The sequence below is a fragment of the Macaca fascicularis genome, chromosome 4, assembly GCF_037993035.2.
Source record: "Macaca fascicularis isolate 582-1 chromosome 4, T2T-MFA8v1.1".
Lineage (NCBI taxonomy): Eukaryota > Metazoa > Chordata > Mammalia > Primates > Cercopithecidae > Macaca > Macaca fascicularis.
This window is the reverse complement of record NC_088378.1, coordinates 135,980,872-136,005,993: the sequence shown is the minus strand read 5'-3', so window position 1 is coordinate 136,005,993 and position 25,122 is coordinate 135,980,872. Positions and strand designations below refer to the sequence as shown.

General features: G+C 43.0%; 1 protein-coding gene across 6 annotated transcripts in view; it reads right to left on the bottom strand.

The window, feature by feature from the left end:
• Positions 1–25,122, bottom strand: part of FKBP5 (FKBP prolyl isomerase 5) — a 160,196-nt gene that overhangs the window by 111,530 nt on the left and 23,544 nt on the right. For 3 of the 6 annotated variants that reach the window (XR_012433867.1, XM_065542944.2, XM_005553215.5), the window contains exon 1: positions 10,216–10,316. The exons of 1 other annotated variant lie outside the window; for it this stretch is intronic. The gene's annotated coding sequence lies outside the window, so the exon portion shown is untranslated. Of the gene's footprint in view, positions 1–1,539; positions 1,658–9,499; positions 9,866–10,215; positions 10,317–25,122 lie in introns of those variants that run through there. 2 more of the 6 variants (XM_065542943.2, XM_015449505.4) reach the window with 2 other exon arrangements.

The window sequence follows — 25,122 nt, the reverse complement described above, 5'->3', positions numbered from 1 at the left end:
GGCTCAAGCCTGTAATCCCAGTACTTTGGGAGGCCAAGACGGGCGGATCACGAGGTCAAGAGATCAAGACTATCCTGGTTAACACGGTGAAACCCCGTCTCTACTAAAAAAAAAAATACAAAAAACTAGCCGGGCGAGGTGGCGGGCTTCTGTAGTCCCAGCTACTCGGGAGGCTGAGGCAGGAGAATGGCGTAAACCTGGGAGGCGGAGCTTGCAGTGAGCTGAGATTCGGCCACTGCACTCCAGCCTGGGAAACAGAGTGAGATTCCGTCGCAGAAAAAAAAAAAAAAAAAATATATATATATATATACACACACACACACACACACATATATAAAATAAAAATAACCAAAATGTCAGTAATTAACGAATCTGGGGAATGGGTACATGGAGGTTCATTAAAGAATCTGGAGTGGGGTATATGGAACTTCATTAGACAATTCTCTACAGTTCTGTGTATGTGTGCAACTTTCATAATAAAAAGTCTAACAAGGTCTACTTACAGATACTTTTTAAATCCTATCTTCAGGTAAGGCTGACCATTCTAAACAAAATTCTGGCAGATACTTTTCAAATGTTTTCTTCATTCTTGATAGATCAATTAAACACCATAGTGAAATGGACCATAAAAGGGGAAAAGGCCTAGTCTGTCATTTCAGAGAAACATGAACATGTTTATTACATGGAAGAAGTTAGTCCTTTTATCCATGTTGACTGATATCAGACATGTCAATCTTCAAAGAATTATGTTTTTGTTGAAAAATATATAGGTTAAATGAGTAAAGAAAACGTGGTATACATACACAATGGAATACTACTCAGCCATAAAAAGGAATGAAATCATGTCTTTTACAACAGTGTTGATACAGCTGGAGGCCATTATTCTAAGTGAACTAACTCAGGAATGGAAAACCAAACACTGTATGTTCTTACCTATATGAGTGAGGAGATACACTATGAGTACAACTGGCATACAGAGTGATATAATGGACTCTGGAAACTCAGAAGAGGGCAGGGGAAAGGGATAAAAAACTACATATTGGGTAAAATGTGTATTACTCAGGTAACAGATGCACTAAAATCTCAGAATTCACCATGATATAATTCATCCATGTAACCAAAAACCACTTGTACTCCAAAAGCTATTGAAATAAAAAATATATTAAATTTAAAAACTTATAAATAAAAATATATAGGGCATATAACTTTATTATTTTCATGAGTAAAGGCAAAATAAATGTTTATCTTGAATATCAATGATCAATTTGTTGAAGCATCTGGTTAGCCCACCAGTTACTTCAAACATCTTCTACTCTACTATATAACCAAATAAACAACTTTCTGATGTAGATGGAAAAAAAAAAAGATTAAAAAAACTGAAACAGGCCAGGCATAGTGGCTCATACCTGCAGTCCTAACACTTTGGGAGGCCAAGGCGGGAGGATCACTTGAGGCCAGGAGTTCAAGACCAGCCTGAGCAACCAGCAAAACTCCGTCTCTACAATTTTTCTTTAACTAGCCAGACATGGTGGTGCATACCTATAGTACCAGCCACTCAGGAGGCTGAGGCAGGAGAATCATTTGAGCCCAGGAGTTCCAGACTGCAGTAAGCTATGATCACACTACTGTACTCCAGACTGGGCAACAGAATTAGACCCTGTTTCAAAAGAAAAAAAAAAAAAAAAAAAAAAGAACCAATATCCATTAATTATGCCTAATACTAAATTGTTATGAACACATACTAAAAATTATATAAAATAATAAGCAGAATGGGAAAGTTGAATTTTTTTAGTCATTATTGGTTAAGCTATGATTTAAGTTGATTTAATCTAAATCAAATCATACTATTGAGGCTGTAGGAACATTAAAACTAGTAGACAGTGACAGATTCACCACTTAGATTTACCACTTACCAATGATCAAGAATAGTTTACGAACACCAATGTCTTTCCTGCCTATGAAAAATAGCACCACCCAAAAACAACAACCAGATTTGTATGCCTCCTCTTCTTTGGTTAAGTTCTAGGGTAGTAAAAACTGTTCATGTCTGTGCAACAGCTAGCACACTGTAGGTATACAACTCTTTTAACAGAAACAGTCACAACTTCCAATTCCCAGAAAGTTATTGCTGGGTTTGTCGCATTCCCTAGGTGACATGTGTAGGATAACAAAATAAAGCAGGTTTTCCTTGCAGGCAGTTCTACCTTGAATCATTTCGAGGATCCTGTTTCTTCTAACAGAAACATGTCATGAGTCTTTAGTGAAAAGCAGTATACATTTACATGAAGACAAAAGATAGTCAACGATTATTTTTCTCATCATTATTAAACCACTGGTTAATTCCTAAGTGAGGTATTTCATGTTTTTTAGATAACAAGATCATCCTCATTTTCAACAAATTTTTTTAGCTTTCTTTCCTTTATTAAAGTAAAATTTATGTACTATAAAATCTTGTTTGAATCAGTATGTTTGAGTAATGTATATAACAATTGACAAAACTGGATAAAGGTATATGGAAGTTCTTTATACCAGTCTTGCAACTTTTCTGTAAGTTAAAAATTATATGAAAACAAAGTTACCAAAAAAGTATATAATTGAATTACCATCACCCAAGTCAAGCTACAGAATATTTCCATCATGTCAGAAAGTTTCCTTGTGCTCCTTTCCAGTCAACCACAACCCCTACCCAGAGGCAACCACTGTCCTGATTTCTATCACCATACCTTAGTTTTGCCTGTTCTTGTATTTTTCATAAATGGCATCATAAACACTTACACATACTCATCTGTGCCGAGGTTCTTTTTGCTATGAACAGTATTTCTGAGATTCATCTATGTTGCTATGTGAATCACTAGTTTATTCCTACTGTGAAAAAAGCTGCTATGACCCAGTCTTTTTGTGGACATACACTTATTCCTCTTGGTACAATAAGATTTCACTGAAAAAAAGTTTTGCATATAAATATGCCTAGGAAATGAGGCAGTATAGATACTGCTACATACACATAAAACATACAGCAACTATATATACTGTTATATATAATGTAAAAAAGATATTTGATATTTATACATATGTGTAACATATGTGTAATACACACATACACATAAGCTTGAATAATTCTGATCATGCCACTGCACTCCAGTCTGGGCGACAGAGTGAGACTCCGTCTCAAAAAAAAGAATTTATAAAGTTCATAGTGAAAGTAAATCTAAGATGGGAAAGATGAGCATCTCAATTTTTCTAAGTTTATGTTTTAACCTAACAATAATTCAAAAGAGAAACAAGTATCTCTCCCTGTAAATTGCCATGTTACGTTTCAGTGAAACACCTTTTCTCTTGTAGCAAACATCTCCTCCAAGCTAGAATTTCAACACAGTGTTACCATCCACTAGGTAATAATTTTTATGCTAACCAACAAAACCCAAAATATGTGTTCAGATTACAAGACTGTTTTTATTGTCTTGCTTTTTTAAAAAAGTTAAACATGGAAAAACTTAATTGGTTAATATCTAACATGGGTAAAGAACATTCCATGCTCATTCAGAATATATTCTGATGCAGACTCAATCTCTAGGATGTCTTCTCCATTCCAAAAAGTAACCTATCGCAGCACTATGTCTGTGCCTGGGACATCTTGACTTTCAAATTCACTGTGCAATTTTCAGCTAACAATGGAGGAAGTTCTTTAGTTTTCAGAGATAGGAACACTGAGAAACAAGTACAAATCTAACTTTTGAAAAGATCAATCTGAAATTTGCAACCCTGCTTTTGACAATGAAAGGACCATTTTCTGGGGACCACTCATTTATAACATCTTTAAATTGCCAAGATTAAAACAGAATGCTACAAATGATTCTAGAAATTTACCACTGCCCATTTAGGATTTGCAACTACAAAAGGGAAAAAACAACCCTCTTCCAGTCTGATTTTTCTTCATCTCTTATTCTTCTTTCCCAAAAATGAACAATTTCAAAAAGATACAATTCAAACGTACATTTTTAAGCCAGGCATGGTGGCTTGAGCCTGGGATCCCAGCACTTTGGGAGGCTGAGAAAAGAGGATCGCTTGAGCCCAGGAGTTTGTGTTAAGGCTGCAATTAGCCACCACACTTCAGCCTGGGTGACAGAGCAAGACACAATCTCTTCTTAAAAAAAAAAAAAAAAAAAAAAAAGCTATATGTGTGTGCGTGTGTGTATATATATATACACACATATATCCCAATTTCTTTAAAAAAAGTTTAAAAACATACATAACCCAATCTCTTTACAAGTATGTATGTGTATATATATCTCTCTCCCAATCTTCCTTAAAAAAAGTATAAAAATACATATCCCAAGCTCTTTCTTTTAAAAAAAAAAAAAAGGTGTGTGTGTGTATGTGTATATATATATGTGTGTATATATATATATATATACCTCCCCAAAGTGCTGGGATCAGACACAAGCTACCACACCTAGAGAACTTTGTATTTTTTGTAGAAATGGGGTCTTACTATGTTGCCCAGGCTGGTCTTCAACTCCTGGGTTCAAGCAACCCTCCCGCTTTGCCTGCCCAAAGTGTTGAGGTGCTGAGATTACAGGTGTGAGACATCATGCCTGGTATATATACATATATATAACTTTTTTTTTTAAATTGAGATGGAGTCTCACTGTGTTGCCCAAGCTGGAGTGTAGAGGTGCAATCTCAGCTCATTCCAACCTCCACCTCCCAGGTTCAAGTAATTCACCTGCCTCAGCCTCTTGAGTAGCTGGGACTAAGGGCATGCACTGCCATGAGTGGCAAATTTTTTTTTTTTTTTAGTAGAGATGGGGTTTTGCCATGTTGGCCAGGCTGGCCTCCAACTCTTGACCTCCTGGCCTGGCCTACATTTTTAATCTTAAAAAACATTATTAGAATTTCGCCATTCCTAGGCTGGGTGTGGTGGGTCACACCTGTAATCCCAGCACTTTGGGAGGTCAAGGCGGGCAGATCACCTGAGATCAGGAGTTCAAGACCAGCCTGGCCCTGGCCAACATGGCAAAACCTCATCTCTACCAAAAATACAAAAAGTAGCTGGGCGTGGTGGCACGCACCTGTAATCCCCGCTACTCAGGAGGCTGAGGCAGGAAGAATCACTTGAACTGACGGAGGTTGCAGTGAGCTGAGACTGTGCCGCTGCATGCCAGCCTGAGCAACAGAGCAAGACCCTGTCTCAAAAAATAATAATAATAAAATAAAGAATTTGGACATTTCTTAGCTTTCACAGATGTGTGACTGTTTACTTAACCCATTATTTCACTTTGAAAATACATCATTTTCATTTTTCCAGTAATTGTACTTTTTTTTTTTTTTTTAAAGGTAGAATCTCATTCTGTTGCCCAGGCTGGAGTACAATGGCTTAATCACGGCTCACTGCAGCCTCAACCTCCCAGGCTCAAGTGATGCTCCCATCTCACCCTCCCAAATAGCTGGGACTTCAGGTGCACTCCACCACACCTGGCTAATTTTTGTATTTTTTTTTTTTTTTTTTTTTTTTTTTTTGAGACGGAGTCTCACGCTGCTGCCCAGGCTGGAGTGCAGTGGCGCGATCTCGGCTCACTGCAAGCTCCGCCTCCCGGGTTCCCGCCATTCTCCTGCCTCAGCCTCCTGAGTAGCTGGGACTACAGGAGCCCGCCACCGCGCCCGGCTAATTTTTTGTATTTTTAGTAGAGACGGGGTTTCACTGTGGTCTAGATCTCCTGACCTTGTGATCCGCCCGCCTCGGCCTCCCAAAGTGCTGGGAAATTTTTGTATTTTTGTAGAGAGGGGGTTTCACCACATTTCCCAGGCTGGTCTTGAGCTCCTAGGCTCAAGCAATCCACCCGCCTTGTCCTCCCAAAGTGCTGGCATTACAGGCGTGAGTCACTGCACTTCGCCACCTAGAAATTTTCTAAGAAGAAAAACAGCCTTGATTAAGCCTTGATTTTGATCACAAAAATGACAGCAACTCCAAACAACTACAATCACAATTTTCAGTACCTTTTGCCTGATTGCTTTAGAGAACTAAAATAAAATTTTATTCTTATTTTTTAAATGTTTTGATTCCAGACCAAGGGTAAAAAACAAATACAACAAATATATAGACCCCACACTCCCTCTGGTGGACCTTCACTCTCATTAACCAAATGTTTTCCAAAAGGCCATAAGTAGGCCTAGCACTGTGGCTCACACCTATAATCCCAGCACTTTGGGAGGCCAAGGCAGGATCACTTGAGCTCAGGAGTTGGACATCAGCCTGTGCAACATAGTGAGACCTTGTCTCTACTAAAAATGGTTTTAAAGATTAGCCGGGCGTGGTGGTGTGTGCCTGTAACCCCAGCTACTTGGGAGGCTGAGGTGGGAAGATCACTTGAGACCGGGAGGTTGGGCAGGAGGATCTTCTGAGCCTGGGAAGTCTGCAGTGAGCCATGATCACACCACAGCACTCCAGCCTGGGCAATAAGCAAGACCCCAACTCAAAAAAAAAAAAAAAAAAAAAAAAAAGACTAGAATACTAAATTAAGCATAAAATGTAGGTTCTCAAACTGCTATAAGAAGTACAAATTATTTTGAGTAGTGGAATTTTAGTGTTCTAAATATTGTTAAAATATCCTTATTAATCTGTTGGTAACCTGGTAGTACATATGGCCGTACTGTAAATTATTTTAACCAGTCTCATTTGGCAGTACTGTCTTTTACATAGTAAATAAACATCTCATTTGCAAATTAAATCACACTTAAGTGGTTATTGTTTTAAATCAATAGTTCTGTGACATACATACCACCATCCACCCAGTCGCTACTGAATGTAGATTTAATTTTCTTTATACTTTTGGGGATATGATGTCAGAATTTTAAAATGCACTAAAATGTACTGCAGAAAAATTTAGAAATATAAAATACTGAAAAAACAAAATCTATTAATCAGCTAGGTTGTAAAGTTCAAATAGTTTCATTATTATAAAATGCAGATATTTAATTGTTAAACATGAATTACAAAATTTACTCTGTCAAATATGTATAATATAGATTATTCTTTAGGAATTATGAAAACTTATTTTAATTAACGGTCTTTAGAGGAATTCTTCATGCCAGGTACAGCAAGCATATTACCGTTAAATAAAGCAATACTAGGCAAGGCGCAGTGGCTCACGACTGTAATACCAGCACTTTGGGAGGCCAAGGCGAGTCGATCACCTAAGGTCAGGAGTTCAAGACCAGCCTGGCCAACATGGCAAAACCCCGTCTCTACTAAAAGTACAAAAATTAGCTGGACGTGGTGGCAGGGGCCTGTAGTGCCAGCTACTCAGGAGGCTGAGGCAGGAAAATCACTTGAACCCAGGAGGCAGAGGTTGCAATGAGCCGAGACTGCACCCTTGCACTCCAACCCGGGCAACAAGAGCGAAACTCCATCTCAAAAAAAAAAGGGAATACTAATGTGTATAATAGTGCCATTTGATCTATCCTCAAAGTTAGCTGTTTTAATATTAAGTCCCTGTTTTCTGTAGCTTTATTTACTTAAAAATACTTACTATCACCTCCAAACACAAAAGGAGTTAAACCTGAGGGTAAATGGCTTTAAAAACATTCCCAATGTTTATTGTGTGGATTTGAGAATTCAACTTATGCTTAATTTTGAAACTGAAATTGTGGTTGATAATTTTATGATATCATCTATTACAAGTTAAAGTAGACAACAGTCAGTAATTAAAATATCTAAAAACTGAATTTTAAAATGGGCTTTTAATTAAACTTAAAGTTAATAAAACTAACTTTTACAGTTAAAATACTAAAATGTACTTATATGTAAATAAATATGAAATACAACTTTATTGTATGTGGTATATATACATACATCATCATAGAATAAGGATAAACAACTAATTATGAATAGTATTTAAATATTCAAGTACACTAAAGAGCAATTATATAAATGATAAAAAATAATGGAAGCTACAGTCTTACCCAGCTCCTTACAACTATTTACACAGAATAAGCCTTCCGTACGTGAGGATGAATCATTGTTCAACCTATCTATCCACACTAAGCATCAAAAAGCCAACTTAGCTTTTAACAGTAGTAACTTCTTCTACAGGTATACAAACAGGATGTTCTTTCTTCTCCGGACTAATTCATCCTAAGCAGAGAAGCTTTTAGGAAACTAAACTGAACCCAAAATATGCATTATTTTCCAAGAATAAACAGAAAACTAAAGATTTAATTAGTTGCCTAATGCAATATTTTAAGTTTTTCATGTTGAACTGATTAAAATTATGTTTTAAAAAAGAAATTCACCCAAAATTCCCATAACTAAAAGAATTAAAGATTCAGAAACATACAAAGACCTCATAGCTTGTTTTGGAGAAATAAAACAATAAAGACCATTTTTTTTAAAATCTAAAATAGTCACAATTAATGATTAAAGAGTTGATGGTTCAGTGGCAACTCTTATCAGTCATCAGCTAACTTTAATTACCTAGGCAAATAAGTAAAATGACCATTCAATGAATAATAAGCTAGCATAATTAAATCAAGATTAGCAACTTTGTTCTTAACTTAATCTGAAGTATAAATCATACCTAATACAGATATCAACCAAGACACATTAGGAGAAAAAAACTTGGTAACTAAATCAAGTGTTTCTCACAAATGATGAGTATTAATAACCCTCGTTTTAAAAATGTTATTTGTATGGAATCTCTAAATTGGTCAGGGCCATAATTGCAGATTGTCAGGCAGAGGTCAGTTGGGGGAGAGATAAATAGAAAATGGTGAAGTGAAAGTATGACAATAAAAATTTCCCACCAGAATAAGAATTTTTTCAAGTCGATTCTTGGCTCTTGATTCAAACACCAAGAGAAGCAGCTCCCTTTAGAGAATTACTTTATAATTCTTTAAAGTAAAAACCCTTATAGGGGAGGTGGATAAAATCCCAGACTATTAAAAATACTTAACCAAAACATGCTTTAACTTTTCCCTTGTCCACAATCTAACAAAATGGGAAGACAATGAAAATAAACACTCCTGTCTACCCTCAGAGAGGCAAAGAAAGCTCCCATTCAGTAGTAAGCCTTATTCCACTGGAAAACATACTCCTGAAAAGTAAATCCAAAACCACGAGCTCAAACTGCTTCATGCAGAATTTACTGAACGGCGGCCAAACGCTGAACACACTGTCCTGAACCACACTGAAGGGTATCTAGAGTTCTGCATCTCCGCTTACAACTTGAACCTTACTACGCTTTCGCCACCACTGCAGAACCCGATTTTAGTGACTACGATGTTCCTGCCGGTTCGCTGATCGAAGAAAGTCACTCTGCACCCTGACGCTCGAAGTGTCTTTTTGGTAATACCGGTTTTTGACTCTTATACTGTGACCTGTACACCTTTTTGGACGCTCAATAAGGCGGAAGGCGTTTTAACGTCCCAGAACTGAAGAGCATAAGGAGCTCTGGCACAGCGTTCAGCCGCTTCGGTATGGCCTGGGAGTGACGCGGATCACCTGTTAGACGGCGCTGCGCGGACTCCTCCACAAGCGGCCGACGGCGGCGATGCGGTTCCCCAACGCTTGTCCCGAGGCGGCAGGTGAAGGCGGGGACCGCCCGTCCACACCCGGAGTGCGGCCACCCCGCCACCCTCCCCTCCACGGCCTCGCCAGGTGGGCGAATCCGCCCCGCGCCCGCGGCGTCCCGGCGCTCGGCTCGCCCTGGGGTACGGTCGTCCCGGCGCCCGGACCCGAAAGCGAAGTTTGGCTCCCGCCTGCAGCGGTGCCGACTTAGGGTCCCGCCGCCTGTCCGGGACGAACCGGCGGCCAGAGACCGGAGGCGGCGCGGGACCTGTCATCCCGGGCGGGAAACAAAAGCCCAGTGAGGACGGGCGGGCGCGACCCGCCTCGCCTCTGCCGGGAGAGGCCGGCGGGGGCGGGGGCGGGGAGCGGCGCCCGTGGCCACTCGGCTCTGCGCCTCCCGCGGGGAGCACCGGCCCCGCAGCCCCCGGGGCGCGGCGAGGGGCGCCGCAGTGGGGCTGAGGCCTCCCGCGCGCTCCCCTCGAGGCTTCCGGACCCCGCTCCCCCGCAACACGCGGCTCCTGGACTGCGAAGCCGCGTGGGGGTGGGAGTTGAGGCAGCGAGTGCGGCCGCGGCGGGACCTGAAAGGAGGGCGTTCGGCTCCCGGGGCGCCGCGGCCGGCCGCCCCATCTCCGCGGCCATGGCGCCTGTACCTGTCGCCGCGGGGGCTCGCCGACTCCGTCACTCTCCGCCTCGCCCGCGCTCCGCTACGCCCAGCAGGCCGCCCGCGCGCCGGACACCGCCGCCCGAGACTGGCAGCGCCCGCGAGCCGGCTCGAATCCCCGGGGCAGCGCCCGGCGCCGTCCCGCCCCCGCCGGCCGCAGGACCCGCCTTCCATAGGGCCCCGGGGCTGTCAGTCCGCCCCCAAAAGCCGCGCGGGCTGTCGATCCGCCTGTCCGGATTGGTGGCCGCTCGCCGTCCATGCAAATGAGGCCCCGCCCCCATTCATTGGCTTCTCCGCCTCTCCACGCCAGCCCACGTGTCTGGCCCTTGCCCTTTGTGGGGGCCATAGAGAAGGGATGGTGGAAACTGACACCCCCTCACAACATCTCTTACCTCCCGAGAAATTAATGCCTAAGCAAGCTAGTTGACTTCCCATCTGTATCGTCTCTCTGAAGGCACTGCCCCTCCTATCTGTCCACCGGGCCTACCCAGAGGCTGGAGAGGGGCAGGCCAGGCTGTTAGGTCAGCTGGCCGGGTTCGCCCTAGGAAGCAACCCCATGAAGTCTAAGACGCCCAGTCGGGACCGGGGAAATCCCACCTCGAGAACCAATTTAGCAGATATCACCTCCCTCTGGACACCCAGTAACTGTAAAGACCATACTTTCTCTTGGCTTGTTACCTTTCAAGCAGGAGCCCAGGAGATTAAAACACGAAGAGGCCTTATGGCTGAGTTCGGCCGGGTGGGGTGGCTCACACCTGTAATCCCAGCACTTTGGAAGGCAGAGGTGGGCGCATCACGAGGTCAAGAAATGGAGACCATCCTGGCCATATGGTGAAACCCCGTCTCTACTAAAAATACAAAACTTAGCTGGGCGTGGTGGCGTGCACTGTCCCAGCTACCGGAGGCTGAGGCAGGAGAATCGCTTGAACCTGGGAGGCAGAGGTTGCGGTGAGTTGAGGTCATGCCACTGCACTCCAGCCTGGTGACAGAGCAAGACTCCGTCTCAAAACAAAAACAAAAACAAAATGGCTGACTTCTTCCGCCAACTCCAAAGGGTAAACTACTGAGCAAAAGCAGGTTCAGGATGAACCTACCTTCCTCCAACCAGATGGCTACCTCTGAGTCGCTCCCATAGAGATGCAGGAGCTGCACCTGGGCCTTAGGGAATCTCTTAACGCCCTCATTTTTGAGGAAACAGAAACCTGATGTCCCATAGCTAGTTACCCGTGGGACCTAATAGTTACCTATGGAAACCTAATGTCCCATACCCAGATTAGAACATGTCTCCTGGCTCCAAACCTGCTCTCTTTGCACTATATTGCATTCAAATATTTATGAAGAACCTCGTCTACAAATCAACATGCTGCCTTGACGAGATGATGTCTGGGGGCTGGGTGCAGCGGCTCACACACCTGTAATCTCAGCACTTTGGGAGGCTGAGGTGGGCAGATCACCTGAGGTTGGGAGTTCGAGACCAGCCTGACCAACATGGAGAAACCCTGTCTCTACTAAAAATAATAATAATAAAAAAATAGCTGGATGTGGTAGTGCATGCCTGTAATCCCAGCCACTCAGGAGGCTGAGGCAAGAGAATCACTTGAACAGAGGTTGCAGTCAGCCCAGATCGCGCCGTTGCACTCCAGCCTGGGCAACAAGAGCGACACTCCATCTCAAAAAAAAAAGATAAAAAAAAAAAAGAGAGCGAGATGGTGTCTGCAGAAAAGACAAATAAAGGCAAGACTGAAACCACCTCAAGGGCAGGGGTTCTGTCCCAGTCATTTGTCTATTCTCAATGCCTAGAAGCTTCCCCGTTTACCAGTTGCCAGGGAGAGTCACTGAAACAACTTATTCATTCATTAACACAGAAAGACAAAGTTGATCAAAATTCCTCTGTATACTAATACCAATTGATTAAGCATCTACTATGCTTAATAACAGCACATATTAGGCTGGGCACGGTGGTTCACACCTGTAATCCTAGCACTTTGGGAGACTGAGGTGGGCAGATCACCTGAGGTTGGGAGTTCGAGACCAGCCTGACCAACATGGAGAAACCCCATCTCTACTAAAAATACAAAATTAGCCCAGTGTGGTGGCACATGCCTGTAATCCCAGTTGCTTGGGAGGCTGAAGCAAGAGAATCGCTTGAACCTGGGAGGCGGAGGTTGCAGTGAGCTGAGATGGTACCATTGCACTCCAGCCTGGGCAACAAGAGCAAAACTCTGTCTCAAAAAAATAAAATAAAAATAAAAATAAAATAAAATAACACCACATATTAAGCTCTATGCTATCAGGGTATATATGTCCCATCCCTCAAGGGCTTCAGTCTAGGAGACAGTGACATACACGTAACATGTCAGTTCTCCTCTTCATGTTACAGGGGTTGTGACAGATGTCTGCATAGAGCACAGTAGAAGGCGCCAAGGAAAGAGGAATCAGCTCTTCCTACGAGAGGCAGGGAAGGCTTCATTGAAGAGGTCACCTGACAGTAGAGCTGAATCTTAGAAGATGAAGTAGGTGTTTGCCAGACAGAGGAGTGTAGACAAGGAGGAAAGGGATTCCCAGGCAGGAGGGGACAGCATGAGCAAAAAGCATGCAGACCTGGAAAAGCCTAATAATTGAGGGAACAGTGAGGAGCAGTGTGGGCAAATCTGCAGAGGGCTGTGTGGACGTGTCACATGTCTGGGACCAGGCTCTTCCAGGAGGAAGACAGAAAGGCAGGGGAGGCTGCCAGACTGTGTTGTAATACACCGCAGCAACAACAACAGGCCCTGTAGATACAGCTACAGGGTTCTTTTTTTTCTAGGCCAGAGTCTGTGGAGAACAGTCAGTTCCACAGTTCCGATGGCAGCCTTGCTAGCCCCACCCACTCTCCCAGAAAACCACTCCGGTCACTGCACTTGCCTTCCTTGGCGTTTGGAAACATATGTGCTTGCATTTTCCCAAAACATTGCTGCCCTTCAGAATTCAAAGATGACATGGGCTATGGCTGCAGATACCTGGGTGTGGGGTGAGCAGCCCTTTCCTAAGGCACAGTATGGTTCTTTGCAGGGTCTGTCACTAAAGCCAGCTCCATGGGTATGTGACCTGTGCAGAATACAGGGCCCTGTACTTAGAAGAGCCCTGTGCTGGGTTTAATGCTCTACTGCCGCTGTCTTGAAATTCTTAGTACTTTCTTCACAAAGGGCCCTGCACTCTCATTTTTCACTAGGCCCTGCAAATTATGTGGCCAGTCCTGCCTGTCACTGGTAGTGACCCTGGGCATGCTTGTGGAACTGCTCAAACCACATCTCATTTTAAAAGCACTTGGAATTCACTAGACTCATTCACATGCATTTTATCGTTTGATTCTCTTTTTCTGTTTCTTTTAGAGACGAGGGCTCACTCTATTGCTCAGGCTGGTCTCAAACCCCTGGGCTCAAGAGATCCTCCCACCTTGGCCTCCTAAACTGTCAAGATTACAGGTGTGAACCACTTTGCCCGGACTTATCATTTGATTTACACAATAGGGTAGGCCGGTGTTACTCTTTATTCTCATTTATTACTTGAGAAAATTGACGTTTGGCAACTTTCTCCAGGTGGCACAGCTAGGAAGTAGCAGAGCTTGTACTTGAACTCAGCCCAGGCAAGCCCTGCTCCACCTACTACCGAGCTACCTTCATCTTGGTTTCAGAATCCTTTTAAAGGCAGCTTTGTACATTAAGGTTTTTAAGAGTCAAAATATGCCAGGCGTAGTAGTTCATATCCCAGCACTTTGGGAGGCCGAGGTGGGCGGATCACCTGAGGTCAGGAGTTCAAGACCAGCTTGGCCGACATGGTGAAACCCTGTCTCTACTAAAAATACAAAAATTAGCCAGGCATAGTGGCGTGCGCCTGTAGTCCCAGCTACTCGGGAGGCTGAGGCATAAGAATTGCCTGAACCCAGGCGGTAGAAGTTGCAGTGAGCCGAGATTGCGCCATTACACTCCAGCCTGGGTGACAGAGTGAGACTCTGTCTCAAAAAAAAAAAGAGAGACTACATGGTAGAGTAGATATCTGTCATTTCACAGCTGCCTATCGCCTTTTGAATAGTTCAGTTTTGAACAATTTTCAGCCATTATGTGTTCAAATACGGTTTCTGTCCTTTTTCTTCTTTCTTTCTGGGGCTCCAATTGAAACACACTCAACCTTCTTACTTCATCCCTTTCTTCTGTATTTTCTGTCTTTTATCCTTCTATGCTTTGTCCTAATAAGTTTCTTCTATTTTCAGCTCACTTAGTCTCTTTTCAGAAAAAAAAAAAAAAAAAAAAACTCTTCTTAAACCCCAACTATTGAGCTCCATTTGTTTATTCTATTATTTAAGTCTATAATTTCTATTTGGTTCTTTCTCTCTTTCTCCTTCCTTCCTTTCTTCCTTCCTTCTTCCTTCTTCCTTCTTTTCTTTTCTTTTTTTCTTTTCTTTCTTTGACAGAGTCTTGCTCTGTCGCCCAGGCTGGAGTGCAGTGGCACAATCTCGGCTCACTGCAACCTCCACTTCCCAGGTTCAAGCAATTCTCCTGCCTCAGCCTCCCAAGTAGCTGGGATTACAAGGCACATGCCACCATGCCCAGCTAGTTTTTATATTTTTAGTAGAAACAGGGTTTCGGCATGTTGGCCAGGCTGGTCTTGAACTCCTGACATCAGGTGATCCACCCGCCTCGACCTCCCAAAGTGCTGGGATTACAGGTGTGAGCCACTGTGCCCGGCCTCTATGTGGTTCTTTTTCAAATCTGCTATGCCACTTCATGTATCTCCCAGTGCCCTGCTATAATTTTCAGGCTTATCTTTTCCATCCTTAAACATAGTATTGTTGTTTTATGGTCTATAACTGATCATTCCAATCTGGAGTTCCTGTGAGTCTGCTTCCATTGTCAGATATTGTTTTTGCTTTTTACCAAAAAAAAAAAAAAAAAAAAAAAGAGAGAGAGAGAAAAACAGAGTCTCTCTATGTTGCCCAGGCTGGTCTCAAACTCCAGGGCTCAAAGCATCTTACTCTCTTGGCCTCCCAGAGTGTTGGGATTACAGGCATGAGCCACTGCAACCAACCAGTTTCTATTTGTGTTTTCATTTTCAAGACAGGGTCTCACTCTGTCACGTAGGCTGGAGTGCAAGGGTGTGATCATGGCTCACTGCAGTCTTGACCACCTAGGCTCAAGCGATTATCCCACTTCAGCCCCCAAGTAACTGGGACTACAGGTGTGTGCCAACATGTCTGGTTAATTTTTTTTATTTGTAGACACAGGGTCTCACTATTTGCAGAGACCAGGCTGGTCTCCACCTCCTGGCTTCAAGTGATCTTCTTGCCTTGGCCTTCCAAAGTGCTGGAATTATAAGTGTGAGCCACCACTCCTTGCCCCATTATCAGTTTTTACTGATTCATTCTCATGTCACCATATACCTGGTTATGTTTTGGACATTGTACTTTTAAAAATCATTTTAAGTAACAATAATAATATCTTCCTCTGGGAAAGATTTCCATTTGCTTCTACCAGGCATCTAGGGGCACTGGCAGTCTGGGATCATCTTAACTCAATTTCAGGGCTCCAGATTTTCTGAGTCACCTGATGACTCAAAGCTGGACTATGTTTATGGAAGGGTTTTTGTTTTGTTTTCTTTTGTGTGTGTGTGTGTTTTACAGTTCCCCTTTACTCAATTGTGCAGTTCTTTGGGGTCCCAGTCTAAGATTGGTAGATTTTTTTTTTTTTTTGAGACAGAGTCTCGCTCTGTCGCCCAGGCTGGAGTGCAGTGGCCGGATCTCAGCTCACTGCAAGCTCCACCTCCCGGGTTCACGCCATTCTCCTGCCTCAGTCTCCTGAGTAGCTGGGACCACAGACACCAGCCACCTCGCCCGGCTAGTTTTTTTTGTATTTTTTAGTAGAGATGGGGTTTCACCTTGTTAGCCAGGATGGTCTCGATCTCCTGACCTTGTGATCCGCCCGTCTCGGCCTCCCAAAGTGCTGGGATTACAGGCTTGAGCCACCGCGCCCGGCCAGATTGGTAGATTTTTAAGTTATGTATTGCTTCATAGCAAACTACTCCAAAATTTAGTGGCTTAAAACAGATGTCCAGCCAACTTTTTTTTTTTTTAAGGACCAGATAGTATATAGTTTAGACTTGCAAGCAATACAGTCTTTGTCACAACTCAACTCTGTCATTATAGCAAAAAGCAGTCATATATAATAGATAAACAAATGGCATGTCTGTGTCCCAACAAAACTTTATTTACAAAAACAGGCAGCTGTCTTCAACCTGATGAAGGGCATCTGTGAGAAACCTACAGCCAATATCACACTTAACAGTGAGAGAATGGATGCTTTCCCCAGGAAATAAGACAACGATAAGAGAAGAATGTCTATTCCAACCACTTCTACTTATTTTTGTTTTGTTTTTTTGAGACAGAGTCTCGCTCTGTCACCCAGGCTGGAGTGCAGTGGCTTGATCTCAGCTCACTGCAACCTCTGCCACCTGGGTTCAAGGGATTCTCATGCCTCAGCCTCCCAAGTAACTGGAATTACAGGTGCACGCCACAACACCTGGTTAATTTTTTGTATTTTTTTAGTAGAGACTGGGTTTCACCATGTTGGCCAGGCTGGTCTCAAACTCTTGACCTCAAGTGATCCACCTGCCTTGACCTCCCAAAGTGCTGGGATTACAGGCATGAGCCACCACATGCAACCATTCCAAACACTTCTATTTAACATTATACTGGAGGTTGTATCCAGGGCAATTAGGCAAGAAATACAAATTAAAGGAATCCAAGTAGAAAGGAAGACATAAAACTATCTCTTCACGGACACACAATCTTGTATATGGAAAATCTTAAGGAATCTACTAAAAAACTATTAGAATTAACAAACAAATTCAACAAGGTTGCAGGATACAAGAAAAATTAACAAAAATCAATTGTATTTCTACATACTTGCAATGAGCAATCCAAAAATGAAATTAAGAAAACAATTTCATTTATGATAGCATCAAAAAGAATAAAATACATTTTATTGGAGTACATTGAATGAAAGAAGTGTAAACTTAGAAAACAACAAACATTGTTGAAAGAAATTAAAGATGGTCTTTAGGCCAGGTGTGGTGGCTCACACCTGTAATCCCAGCACTTTAGGAGGCTGAGGCAGGTGGATCAGGAGGTCAGGAAATGGAGACCATCTTGGCTAACACGGTGAAACCCTGTCTCTACTAAAAATACAAAAATGTAGCGGGCGTGGTGGCGGGCACCTGTAGTCCCAGCTCCTTGGGAGGCTGAGGCAGGAGAATGGCATGAACCCAGGAGGTGGAGCTTGCAGTGAACTGAGATTATGCCACTGCACTCCAGCCTGGGCGACAGAGCGAGACTCATCTCAAAAAAAAAAAAAAAAAAAAAGACAATTTTTAGTGGAATGTATGCAGAGCTTTTTAAAAAAAGAAATTAAAGACCATCTAAATAATTGGAAAAACTGGCCAGGCATGGTGGCTCCTGCCTGTAATCCCAGCACTTTGGGAGACAGGTGGGAGGAGTGCTTGAGCCCAGGAGTTCAAGACCAGCCTGGACAACATGACAAGACCCTGGCTCTACAAAAAATTAGCCCAGCATGGTGGCATGCACCTGTTGTCCCAGCTACTCGGGAGGCTGAGGTGGGAAGATCGCTTGAGACCAGATGTTGGAGGCTGCAATAAATTGAGATGATGCCACTGCACTCCAGCCTGGGCAACAGAGCCAAACTCTGTCTCAAAAAAAAAAAAAAAAAATTGGAAAAACATCCTATGTTTATGGATTGTAAGACTTAACATTGTTTAAAATGCCAATTTTTCCCAAATTGATCTTTTGATATAATGCGATCCCCATCAGAATCTGAGATGACTATTTTATAGCAATTGACAAGGTGATTTTAAAATTCATATGGACCAAGAATAGCCAAAACAACTTTTAAGAAGAAAAACAAAGTAGGAGGGTTCATATTTCCTGATTTCTGAAACTTACTGCAAAGCAGCAATAATCAATGCAATGTGGTACTGGCACAAGGATAGACTTATAGAGAAATGGAACACAATTGAAAGTCCAGAAATAATCTCACTCATCTATGGTCAACTGATTTTTGACAAAGGTGCCAAGCATTGGGGAGAATATGGAGAAACTGGAATTTCCATGCATTAGTGATGGGAAAGTAAAATGGTATGGCTGTGGAAAACAGTTTGGCAATCCTAAAATGTTCAATATGGAATTACCATATATTCCAGTAATTCCACTCATAGGTATTTATCCAAAGGAATTAAAAGCAGGAACTCAAACAGATACTTGGATACCAATGTATATATATCAGCATTATTCATGATAGCCAGAAGGTGGGTCCAACTCAAATGTCTAACAGTTAATGAATGGATAAACAAAATGTGATATATCTGCACAATGGAACACTATTTGGCCATAAAAAAAGAATGAAGTAGGACTAGGCTCAGTGGCTCATACCTGTAATCCCAACACTTTGGGAGGCCAAGGTAGACGGATCACCTGAGGTTGGGAGTTTGAAACCAGTCTGACCAACATGGAGAAACCCTGTCTCTACTAAAAATACAAAATTAGCCAGGCATGGTGCCACATGCCTTGTAATCCCAGCTACTCAGGAGGCTGAGGCAGGAGAATCGTTTGAATCCGGGAGGCAGAGGTTGCAGTGAGCCGAGATTGCACCATTGCACTCCAGCCTGGGCAACAAGAGTGAAACTCTGTCTCAAAAAAAAAAAAAAGAACGAAGTACTAATAGATGCTACAACATATATGAACCTTGAAAACATAATAAATGAAAGCAGTCAGTCACAAAAGATCTCATATTATATGATTACATTCACATGGAATGTCCAGAACAGGGAAGAAAAGAGACAATACATAGATTTCTTAGGGCTGGGGGTGTAAAAGAAGGGAGGATGGGAAGGTGATAGGTAAAGGATACAGAATTTCTTTTTGAGAAATTATTATAAAGTTGACCATGGTAATGGTTGCACACATATGTGAATATACTAAAAACCATTGTGCTGTATACTTTAAGTGGGTGAACTGTATGGTATGTGAATTATATCTCAAAAAAGTTGTTAATAAAAATAAAAGAACAAATAACCAGCCATGGGTCATAGTTTGCCTACTCCTGGCTTAAAACAACAGCTGTCATATTTACTCACTGTTACTTGTCCATTCTCACATTGCTATAAAGAAATACTTGAGACTGGGTAATTTATAAAGAAAAGAGGCGGCCGGGTGCGTTGGCTTATGCCTATAATCTCAGCACTTTGGGACGACAAGGTGGGTGAATCACCTAATATCAGGAGTTCAAGACCAACCTGACCAACATGGTGAAACCCCATCTCTACTGAAAATACAAAATTAGCCGGGCATGGTGGTGCATGCCTGTAATCCTAGCTACTCAGGAGGCTGAGACAGGAGAATCGCTTGAAGCTGGGAGGCGGAGGTTGCAGTGAGTGGAAGTCACGCCATTACACTCCAGCCTGGGCAACAAGAGCGAAACTCCAAAAAATATATATATATATAGTAATAATAAGGCCGGGCACGGTGGCTCACGCCTGTATTCCCAACTTTGGGAGGCTGAGGCAGCGGATCACCTGAGGTCAGGAGTTCGAGACCAGCCTGGCCAATATGGTGAAACCCTGTCTCTACTAAAAATGCAAAAACTAGCTGGGCTTGGTGGCAGAAGCCTGTAATCCCAGCTACTCGGGTGGCTGAGGCAGGAGAATCGCTTGAACCTGGGAGGCAGAGGTTGCAGTGAGCCAAGATTGTGCCACTGCATTCCAGCCTGGGAGACAGAGCAAGACTCCATCTCAAAAAATAATAAATAAGTAAATAAATAAATAATAAAAGAAGTTTAATTGGCTCGTGACTCTGCAGGCTATACAGGAAACATAACGATTTCTGCTTCTGCTTCCAATCATGGCAGAAGGCAAAAGGGGATCGAGGCCTCTCACATGGCAGGAGCAAGAGAGGGAGCGGGGCAGTGCCACACATTTTTAAACAACCAGATCTCACGAGAACTCACTCACTATCACAAGAACAGCACCAAGGGGATAGTGCTAAACCACGCATAAGAAATCCACCCCTGTGATCTAATCACCTCCCACTAGGCCCCACCTGTAAACACTGGGGATTACAATTCAACATGAGATTTGGTGGGGACACAAATCCAAACCACATCATTTGCTCATGATTCTACAATTTGAACAGAATTCAGCAGGGACAGCTGGTCTCTAGTCTATGTGGCAAGGGTTGAGGCAGCTTGAACAGGGCTGAATGATCCACTTTCAAACTGGTCTTACATGGAAGGCATGGAAATTGTCAGGCCTTCTTAAGGTTTACGCCTGTAACTGACACGGCATCGCTTCTACCACATTCTCTTGGTTAAAACAGGTTACAGCCCAGTCCAGTTTCAATGGGAGGGAACTAACAATGGTGTGAATATTCAGATATATGGTTCTCTGGGGACCACTAAGTTTACTCTCTATCCCAGTCTATCTTCTGTCTCCTAATGATTCACTTGCTCTTACATGTACAATACACTCACTGCCCCTTAATTCCCCCCAAGTTCTCACCCCATTAATGTGCTAGTATTGAGCTTGACGTCCATACTTTCCTCATCTAAATCAAGGCCAGGTACGAATGAGTCTTCAATTTCAATTGATGCTGCTTTCGGTCTGAAGACCTTTGAACTTCAGGTTATCCACTCCCCACACACAGTGGTGAGGCAAGGAAGGTAAAATCATAATTGACACTCACTAAAAAGGAGGAAATGGCCGGGCATGGTGGCTCACGCCTGTAATCTTATCACTTTGGGAGGCCAATGCAGGTGGATCACCTGAGGTCAGGAGTTCAAGACCAGCCTGGCCAACATGGTGAAACCCTGTCTCTACCAAAAAAAATACAAAAATTAGCCAGGGGTGTTGGCGCATGCCTGTAATCCCAGCTACTCAGGAGGCTGAGGCAGGAGAATCTATTGAACCGAGGAGGCAGAGACTGTAGTGAGCTGAAATTGCACCACTGCACTCCAGTCTGGGTGACAGAGACTCTGTCTTAAAAAATAATAATAATAATAATAATAATAATGGCCGGGTGCGGTGGCTCAAGCCTGTAATCCCAGCACTTTGGGAGGCCGAGACGGGCGGATCATGAGGTCAGGAGATCGAGACCATCCTGGCTAACACGGTGAAACTCCGTCTCTACTAAAAAATACAAAAAACTAGCCGGGCGAGGTGGCGGGCGCCTGTAGTCCAGCTACTCGGGAGGCTGAGGCAGGAGAATGGCATAAACCCTGGAGGCGGAGCTTGCAGTGAGCTGAGATCTGGCCACTGCACTCCAGCCTGAGCAACAGACCAAAACTCCATCTAAAAAATAAATTTAAAAATAAATAAATAAAAATTTAAAAATAGAATGTCCAGTTAAATTTTAATTTCAGATAGCAACAAATACTTTTTTTAATGTTAAGTGTATCCCAAATATTGCAGCAACATAATTTGCACATGAAAAAAGTATTCAGTGTTTATCTGAAATTTGAATTTAATTGGGACACACACTGAAAAGTTGTCCATTAACTGAAATTCAGATAAGAATTTAACTGGGAGTGCTGGGTTTTTGTTTGTTTGTTTGTTTGTTTTTTGAGACAGGGTCTCACTCTGTTGCAAGGCTGGAATGCAGTGGTGCAATCTCAGCTCATTGCAGCTTCAACCTCCCATGCTCAGGCAATCCTCCCACCTCAGCCTCCTGAGTACCTGGGACTACAGATGTGCACCACCATGCCCTACTAATTTTGTTTATTTTTGGTAGAGACAGGGTCTCACTATGTTGCCCAGGCTGGTCTCGAACTCTTGGGCTCAAGCACACCTCCCACCTCAGCTTCCCAAAGTGTTGGCATTATAGGCGTGAGCCACCACACTTGGCCAGGAACGCTGTATTTTTTTTTTTTTAGTCGGAGTCTCACTCTGTCACCCAGGCTGGAGTGCAATGGCATGATCTCGGCTCATTGCAACCTCTGCCTCCCAGGCTCAAGCGATTCTCATGCCTCAGCCTCCCGAGTAGCTGGGATTACAAGCGTGTGCCACCACACCCAGCTAATTTTTGTATTTTCAGTAGAGATGGGGTTTCACCTTGTTGGCCTGGCTGGTCTGGAACTCCAGACCTCAAGTGATCCACCCATCCTGGCCTCCTAAAGTGCTGGGATTACAGGCGTGAGCCACTGCATCCAGCCAGGAATGTTGTATTTTTATCTGGCAACCCTAACCTAACTCTTACATTTTCTTCTATCTTGGTCCAATAATTTCTCACTGTCTCATTAGGTTTTTGATGCATTTAAGATTTAAATCATAATTCCTGAGTGATTAAATAATCTCTACAACAAACCCCTGTGACATGAGTTTACCTATGTAATAAACCTTCACATGTACCCCAAACCTACAATAAAATTAAAAAAAGAAAAGAAAAGAAAAGACAGTCTTTTGACAAATGGTGCTGGAACAACTGGATAATGGCATGCAAAATATAAACTTTGATTTACATTTTACACCATATAGAAAAATTAACTAAAAATGGATCCTGGACCTAAATGCAAAACCAAAAGCACTAACATTTCTAGAACACATAGAAAATCTCTGTGACTTTGCGTTAAACAAACATTTATTTGATATGAAACTAAAGGAATAATACATTAACAAATTGTATTTTATAAAAAAAAAAGTTTTTTTCAAAGTTAAATTCAGGCTGGGCGCCGTGACTCATGCCTGTAATTTCAGCACTTTGGGAGGTCGAGGTGGGCAGATCACCTGAGGTCAGGATTCAAGACCAGCCTGGCCAACATGATGAAACCCCATCTCTATTAAAAATACAAAAATTGGCCGGGCGCGGTGGCTCAAGCCTGTAATCCCAGCACTTTGGGAGGCCGAGACGGGCGGATCACGAGGTCAGGAGATCGAGACCATCCTGGCAAACACGGTGAAACCCCGTCTCCACTAAAAAAAAAAATACAAAAAAAAACTAGCCGGGCGAGGTGGCGGGCGCCTGTAGTCCCAGCTACACAGGAGGCTGAGGCAGGAGAACGGCGTAAACCCGGGAGGCGGAGCTTGCAGTGAGCTGAGATCCGGCCACTGCGCTCCAGCCCCGGCGACAGAGCGAGACTCCGTCTCAAAAAAAAAAAAAAAAAAAAAAAAAAAAATACAAAAATTAACTGGGTGTGATAGCAGGCACCTGTAATCCCAGTTACTTGGGAAGCTGAGGCAGGAGAATTGCTTGAGCCTGGGAGGCGGAGGTTGCAATGAGCCGAGATCATGCCACTGCACTCCAGCCTGGGCAACAAGAGCGAGACTGTATCTCAAAAAAAAAAAAAAAAAAAAGATTAGCCAGGTGTGGTACTGGGCACCTGTAATCCCAGCTACTCGGGAGGCTGAGGCACGAGAATCACTTGAACCTGGGAGGCAGAGGTTGTAGTGAGCCAAGATCAAGCCACTGTCTAGCCTGGGCGACAGAACAAGACTCTGTCTCAAAAAAAAATAAAAAATAAAAGTTAAATCCCAACACATAGAAATGATATTCAAGGTGATTGATACCCTAAATACCCTGATTTGATCATTACACGTTCATGCATGTAACAAAATATCACATGTACCCCATAAATATGTACTAATATTATTTATCTATTTTATAAAAGATTTAAAGATATTTGTCTAGCATATGTAGTTGTCTTTGGAGTATTGGTCCAATTCGAATTGACCTTTCTGTACTGGGGAAATTCCTCTATTATGGGTTTTGCCTCTCAAACTAGAAGTCAGAACTCAGATTCCCAGCCTCCCTTGCAGCTAGAACATTGACATGTGACTCAGTTCTACTAATCACACACCCAAGAAAGGCTTCAATTCTGAAGTGCACAGAAGGAGGCTTGGTGATCACAATGGCAACAGAAGTGGTTTCGCAGGGTTGTAAGGTCAAGTTCCTGAAGTCGAATTTGGCATTGGTGCTGGAGGCAGGAGTGGCTGTGCTAACATTAAGTTCTCAGCATCAGTGTTCAGCAATGGTGGTAGCAATCATTTTCTCTGCGATGTGATTTTAGGCATTACCCCTGGAAGCTTAGCCTGGAATCTGTCTCTCTCCTCCCTCCCAATGATTCTGTGAGTTACCTAACAACCTGAAATAAGTCCCCTTTCTGCTCATTCTAGTCAGATAGGACTCTGTTGTTTGTAACTAAGATCCACTAATGATACACCTGGTCTCTGGGCTCTGATCTTTCACTAAATAGTTGTGCAAACTTGAGAAATTTCTCTCCCCTCCATGCTGCAGTTTCTACTTCTATAGAGAAGTGGGGTCAGGTATCTAGAAAGGAGCTCCAGGCCTACAGAGTCACAGACAAGTAATTGAGAGCCCAGAGAAGCCTGTTGCCCGCTGTATTTCCAGGATGACCACTGCCAGATCTGAAGCTGCTTCTTTTTGTTCTTCCTAAGGTGCTGAACTCCAATGCAGCACCTACTGCCTTCACTTGGTTGTACCAGTGACACCTCAAGAGGAAAGAATGGTTTTCCATCTTTATTGCTCAGAAAACTAGGAATATATCTGGGTGGCTGGATTTAGCTCCTGAGGCAATTTCCCAGTTGCAGAAGCTGCTTTGAGACACCAAGATCACTGGGAGCCTCAGGAGAAGGCCTAATAGCTTGTCAACATGTTTTGTGGGATTTATAGATACCATATATCACTTATAGGCCTTTGTTTATAAATTGTATATTTTTGTAGACTGAGGTACAAAAATACTTACTGTTTGCAATCCCAATGACAATATATTTTTTTTGCCTTGACAAACTGATTCTAAAATTCACTTGGAAAAATATGCATGTAAAGATTGCTATGAAAATTCTG